Here is a 7793-nt window from a genome sequence, read left to right on the forward strand (position 1 = left end):
CGTACTCAGCCAAGATCCCGCTCCAATTCCCCATCATCAAGTGCCAGTTTTTCATGTGGAGGTCAAGACCACTATGCTAGAGACTGCTCCATGAAAGGTCGCCCAATGGAAGACAAGGCGCCAAACGGGCAGGGATCAGTTTGAGCCCGGAATTGATCCCAGTTCAAGCAAGGGCAATTAAAGAGGACCCAGTTTTTGAGGCACAACACAGATATAAGACTATGAGCAATTTGTGCCCCTATTCTTCTGACTGTACGAATTTTATGAAACATGAAGAAACTAAGGAAAAGCTTGCCCAGCAGACCAACAACGGAAGCCACAATGTATATCGGTCTAGCCAAGATCCAGAACAGATTGTGAAACCTTATTTGGATGAGGAATGTATCTGTATTGCAAGGTTACAGTCAGAATCTGCCCTTAAAGTACAATGTACAATTGAAAACGTCCCTGTACAAGCAGTGGTGGATACTGCAGCAGATGTTACCATCATCTCTGAAAAAACCCATAACAAAATCCTACCCACCCCCACTTGTACGAAGTCCATGAAGATGTTTGCAGCAGGAAAAGATCAAAGCTTCTCTGCAAAATTAGTGGGGCCACTACACTTGCGATTGGGAGAGATTCATCTGCTAACTCATATCTATGTTGCTCCCATTTTCGACCCAATGCTATTAGGAATAGACCTGCTGAGGAAATTAAGGGCAAAGATTGATGTGGAAAAACAACAATTATTTTGTCAAAATCAAATTATTCCTCTTGCAACAAATTCAACTGAAAATGTAAGTCCCAAGTGTGACATGGCACAAACAGGTTTACCAGTGGATGATGGAAACCGCATAGCTATAAAGATTGCCATTCCCCACAAATTGATCATACCAGCCCAGTCAGAAGTAATCACTAATGTTGAGTTAGACTATCTGCCCAATTCACCATTTATGTACCTGGAACCATATAGAAATCTGCCAATTTCTGTGGGCCATACCCTGCACGTAACCAAACCAGTTGTTACAGTGTGCTTGATCAACACAGGTGATGAATGCTTCCTCAAAAAAGGGACGGAAATAGGACAGTTGCTTCCCCTGGAAGCAAGAGATATATTTGAGGGTGACGAAGATGACTGGCTGAATTTAACAGAAGTGGATGAACTCAGCAACCCCATGACAGAAGCGGAGGGGGAATGCGCCATATCAAGCACTTCCTGCCAGCCGATCCAACTACCAGACAAACTTATAGATCTCTGGCAGCGAGTTACGTCCACTCTGGGAGATGAGAGACTAGGTAAAGTTGAACAATTGCTGTGGGAATATCGAGACATATTTGCAGCCAGTGAATTTGACCTTGGTGACTTCCAAGCAATGCAACACCACATTGATACAGGAGATGCAAAGCCAATTAAACTAGGCTTGCGACGCACCCCCGTTCACTTTACCAAAGAAGAAGATGAAATGTTAGACAAGATGCTAAAAGCAGGGGTAATACAACCCTCGGCTTCAAGCTGGGCTGCGGCGCCTCTACTGGTACGGAAAAAAGATGGATCTGTTCGCTGGTGCATCGACTACAGGGCACTTAATAATGTTACCAAGAAAGATGTTTTCCCCCTACCTTTCATGTCTGAATGCATCGACGCATTAGAAGGTAACATATGGTATTCAAAGCTGGATTCCAATTCGGCTTATTGGCAGATCCCAGTCCATGAGGACTCCAAACACAAAACAGCATTCCGTACACGCCAAGGACTTTTTGAGCTGTTGAACTGTTCAATAACCCTAGGACATATTCTAGAATAATCAAGTGCTGAGAGGGTTAAACCAGAAAAGGGTACTAGCCTTCCTCGATGATACCCTTGTCCTTGGAAAATATTTTGACGATCGTCTTTCAAACTTAAAACATCTCAGCTCCATGCCCAACAGACAAGACTGGTGGACGCTGCACAATAATATATTATATAATAAGCCAGAATCTCTTCTTACTTCCCAATGACAACTTTGGACGAATGAAGTGATGGAGAATAAACCTGCTGAAATTGCCACTTCAAGAGATTTTGAAAATTGTGTGTAAGCATATCCAGTAGGCTACATGACATCAAGAAGCATGAAATAGCAAAGAGTGAGATCACAAGTCATATATATCTTCTTGCCACCCTCCAGTGATGTCAATGTGTTACTTAAGGCTGCTTACTGTGGTTAAAATATAAAAGTAAATATGAGAGGCCTGGACCTAACAACTCTAATCCATTTGGGATACCCACGACATAAGTTGAGAATAGCATTCTATGACCCTCAACAAAGATGCAAATAACTCTCACAAATCAGATCACTTCAATCACCACCACAGTGTAAGTAATGACATGAGCAGCAGTTAAGAATTCTTATTCAGGTCAATTATTTCCTTGATAATAATTTCAAATCAAGGAATAAACTAGACATGGCATGGGTAGCCCCCTTAAAGGCACAAGACCTGAACCACCGCTCTCTGACTAGTGAAAAATGGTCAAGAAGAGCGAAAGAAAAAAAAAAAATGGTGACATTATGAAGCTACATACCTAGGAAGAATATGTATTACTAATTGCTTCCATCATCTGTAGTGCAGTCAATGATAGATAGATTTTACAACAAAGGATGTGAGCTTATGCCTAAACCCATAAAGGAAGAGGGGTAATTATTGGCGAAATGTTAAAAATTATGTTTAAAGCAAGCTCACAAGACTGCTAGGAAACCATTGAAGACAGAGTTGAATAGATGAAATTCGACTATGGAATTAGAAGAGGCAACAAAGTGCACTTCGAAGACAGAAAAAAAAAACAAAAAAAACAAACAAACAAAAAACAAAATTATAACTGAATGCAATCCTGATCAGTCCTGCCAGCATCATTGCAGATTTCGTCTTCGGTGCAGTGTTATGTGTAAAAAACAGACACAAACTTTAAGAAGAAAGGTCAATCAAGAAGCCTCCAACTCTGTCATGACTCATATCTGTTGCTATGTACAAAAAGACAAATCCCAGACCATGGAAAGAAACAACAAAGTATGTATGACTGTCTGGAGCAACATCACGGTCTGTATCAACTGAGCAGAATAGCAACGAGTCGATGCCACCACTGTCAACATGGCAGTGATGAAGGGGTTCAATTCCAAAGAAAATGCCAGAGAAGCTCAGCCTGATGATACTAGACTGGAACCAAAGGCTGAAGGAGAAGGGGTAGAGGTGACACTTTCACCTCCCCATCAAAGGGTAGAGGTTTCACCTCCCCACTAAGAAACTTCTCACATCATGATGACTCAAGGGCACAAGGGACTACTAGACACCAGGAGCAGACACCATGCACAGGGAGCCTGATGATACCCCAAGCAATCACAGGTTTGATGACAGCTAAAAAAGTGCCCTGAAACCAAGACCTGATGATACCAGGGTTGGAACCCCTCGGAACCACAGGCTTGATGATACCTGGTGTAAGCCCCCCCTGAACCCAGAGACCTGATGATACCAGGGATGGTACCCCTCGGAATCACAGGCGAGGAAGGGAGAGAGCTACCCAGAGGCCCATCTGATAATGGCTCTAGAACCCGACCCAACCTGATGGAACCAGAATAAGCCAAGATGTGAGAAAGAGCCCATGAGGTACCACGACGACCATGTGGGCCAGGAAATCATGGTAGTGGTACCCCTATGAACTGATAACATGAACACATGGGTGATCACCTCAAGCAGGAGAGGGAGGGAATTATGGCTATACATCAGCAGGTATTTTACTACCTCAATCAGGTGAGTCAGAAGCATAAGCTTCAAAATGATGATGGATACCACCTTGTGACAGGACCTGTATTATAGACATTAACATGAATTGGTAACTGACATGGTTCCAACTATGCTTGTTTTATTTCTGACATTATCCCTGGTCATTGTCATCTTGTCAATTAATTACTAAAGAGATTCCCTGGCCTGCTAGCAATAATGTAAATACTAAATAAGCTCTATTTTCAGCTGCATTGTTTTAGAAAAAAAAAAAAAAAAAAAAAAGGGGATATATATATATCCAGCCATTTACAAGTGCAGCAAGCAACCACTGATCTTGCCTTACAATTTTGATTGCTTATATCCCCAATGAAATTTAAAATGTTGCATCCTTCCTAACAAGTTATCTTTTATAAATTTTGGTCCAACTTTCATAAGTACTATGTTCTGATATAGATATTTTAAGTAATGTTTTGGGACCCGACAAACTTATGCAAACATGATATCTTCCCACTTTTAATCTATATCGGGTATAACCTCAGGAGGGAAAGCATTTTAGGAGGGGGAGGAATGTGGGAAGATTTTATGTCACTGATTGTTGTGATGGGTTTGTGTTGTTGTTGTTGTGGGTGTTTTGCTGTGGTGTGACTGTCGTGTCTTGGTCGGGCTGTTGTGAGTGGTCTTCGTGTTGTGTTTGTTCGCTGTCTCCCGCGTGGGCGTGACGTCGTCGTGTCTATTCTGTGGAAGCTCGCGACACCCTTCATTCTTTCTCTCGACTATCTACAGCCTTATTTGAAACAGACATATCAACTATCTTCGCCCATCGTTGTATCTGCTACTAAGATCCGATCCGCCATACTTTTGGTATGTTATAAAAATCAGGCTAGACCGGGACGATTCCCGAAGTGCTCTAGAGCAGTTTTTAACCGCCCATATATGTCCTTTACATATATGGAGAACGCCCACTTCGGTGGAGACTTTTTCTAAACTTTTTCCTTATTTTTTACATCGTGAACGAGATTGGGAAATCTGTTCACGACATTGTCATCATTAGAAGCATTTTTATTTAATAAACTCATTAAAAAAACCCTCTGGAACAAGCCTTGATAGATTTGTGAAAGTATAAAAATTCCTAATTTGACCATTGTTTTGATTCTCGAACGCCATTTTGATTTGTGAAGTATTGAAAGGCAGTGCGAAGCAGTCCTAGGTTTTGTTTTTATTAGGGTTAGCTCGAGGTCGGAGGATTTTTTTCTATTAGGGTTAGTTATAAGTCTTAGTAAAGATGATAGGGTGTTTGTTTTTCCTAGTAGGTTAGTTAAAGGTACTAGGTTGTATTTTTACTTAGGATTAGTTCAGGGAATATTTGGGTTACTTCCCTTAGCACGAGGAGCTTTCGTAAGGCCTCTCTTAATAAATAAATAAAAATTAAAAAAGCAGAAGAAAAAAAAATGAAACTATTTATTGTAATATTCACAATCAAAAACAATTGTCACATTTCAAATTGAGAAACATGCTTTGACAGACTTGGGATAGTGTCTATAATATTAAAATACCCATTTAAAAAATCCCAGATTAGAAAACCAGTTTTCCTATAATAGGTATTTGATTAATCCTCAATAACTCCAAGTATAACAGGCTCCCCCCCCCCCCCCCCCCAAAAAAAAAATAAAAAATAAATGATATTAGAATGCCTAAAAAGAACTTTGAAAAGTTCAACTTACAGTAGAATTAGACTCTTGATATCATTGGTCTAATAACCTAACACTTTTTTTTTTACCTTTCAAAAACTTTGAACTAAAATATATATATTTGAAACTAAAAAAATAAATATGAGTATTGCGTTTTCTCTTTATGTTGTCGCCCAGCTTAAGACTTTTAATAATCACTCGCTTTATTTTAATTTGACTGAACCACGTCTCCTCAGGGTGTCCCAAGTCTCCCATTTTAGGCTCCGAATAAAAACAATTTTATTGATCAAAACATCAAAGTAGTTTTAAATTACTTAGCTTTTATAAATTTGGGATTCAATGCACTTAATGTGAAAAAAATGAAAATATTTGCTTTTGAAATAAAGTTTTGCGAGGTTTACAAATTTACAAATGGATTATTTTCCCATGTCACCCACTTCTCCCCTATAAAATAAAGTATCCCTCTTTAGCGCTTTATGCCGAAATGTAAAAGGGCTTTACAATATCCAAACCATAAACACTCATACCGTATTAAAAGACCCATACAACAGTCGCACACATTAACTATATTATGTAGTAGTATAAAATTTGTCGATATATGTTTGCGAGGGATGGCGCAACATCGATTGAAGAAATAAGATGTTATAAAGTTTTGGAAGCGGAAAATTCGAGAGAACAGCAGGAGTAGTGGTGGTTGAAGGTACTATGTAAACGTGGCCTCTATCAGTCTAGGGGTATTCGATCAAGCCACGTCCCGGTTCCCAAAAAGGGCAAAAGTCAATTTTTATCAAATAATGTAGCAATGACTATAAAAAATGTATTTTTTCTCTTTTTGAGAATTTTTTTTTGTCTAAAATCAAAACCCTATCTCCACTGAGTAAAAATGTTTTTGAATTTTGAAAATCCATTCATAAATAAACAAGTTATGCAGTTTCAAAGGTGTCATTTATTTGGATGACCCGCAAAGAGGAAAAAAAACGCGAAAATATGGGACGCTTTTTCGGCATTTTTGTTCGACCTTTGGTTGTATCTTGCGTAATAAGTGGATTAAAAGATTGAAACTTGAAGAGCAAATTAGGATGGTGTTTTGTAAAATACGGGAAAAGTACTCGTCATATTCATATGAAATTTTACAACCAAAAAGAAGAAATGTTCATGTATTACCTTGTCAGCGACAAAACCCCCACGTCCGGTAGTTTTAGAAATATTTTACTCCAAAGAGTAAAAATCTATTTTTAACGGTCTTCTGGTGATCGCACGAGTTTTGTCGCTTGACATAATCTAAAATGACCTTTTTTCTAACTGTGTGCCAACTTTCAGTCATATTCATCGATAAACAGCGTCGTAATTAATTTTTAAAAATAGCATATACGAAACGGCTTCGTCCCATATTTTGACGCGAATTCGGGCACTTCGTGAGCGAAAAAGAGGCCCAAAGATTTGTGCGGGATAGTCATTGCTAAATAATGATTAACATGCAATCACGATAACAACAATAACGACAACAATTACACTACATGCGCTACACAGTCACACACACACACGCACACACACACACACACACACACACACACACACACTATAGAATGTAGCCAGCAGTCATTCGTCACGCGACCCCCCCTCGTGGATCTTTACCTTGCAGTGGTGAGGGGGCTTGAGGCACACGGGAGGGCAAAGGTGTAAATCCCCGTCGACCGTCACGAGACCATCCCGGGTATCGAGCCAACGAGCCACATGAGCTGCTCGCCCCGGTGTGTGACTAAATTTGATCCAACCCGGTGCCCGAATAGCAGCCCTATCCCGGGCGCCACACTATTGTTCACATGTCGAGTCCCAATCAGTCCCGTCAATGGCGAAGCGGTCTGCCGCCTAGCCAAATAATACCGCGTTCGTGTCGCCAGGGTCGTCGGCACGTCCGAGAAAAAAGCAAACGTCCCATGCATCAATTGATTCGCGGCCTGCCAATCGGAAAATGCGACGACAGGGATGGCGAACTGACGCACATACTGTCCCTGAACGTCGAGAGCCAGAGTATGGCAAAAAATGAGCTTTTATCAAAGCTATTGGCCGCCCACTGCGTAGATATCCTCCTGTTACAGGAGACCCACCTTTATTCAGGCGCGCAATCTTCCCGATTCCAGATCCCAGGCTATACGATGGTCCAACGCGAGGACACTTCGAGGCTCAAAGGAGGGGTTAGCGTTTACGCTAAAGAGCCATCGAAGCTAAGGGTCATTGAGAGCGTAACGGACAGCAATGGGGTGAACCGAATTTCCGTGGAAGTAGATGGACTGTGTTTGCATAATATTTACAAACCACCTAGAGCGACTTGGACTACACCACCGGTACCGGTGGTCAGCCATCCTTCCA

Source organism: Berghia stephanieae, chromosome 5, assembly GCF_034508935.2.
Source record: "Berghia stephanieae isolate SIO BIC M18660-M18661 chromosome 5, UCSD_Bste_1.3, whole genome shotgun sequence".
NCBI lineage: Eukaryota > Metazoa > Mollusca > Gastropoda > Nudibranchia > Aeolidiidae > Berghia > Berghia stephanieae.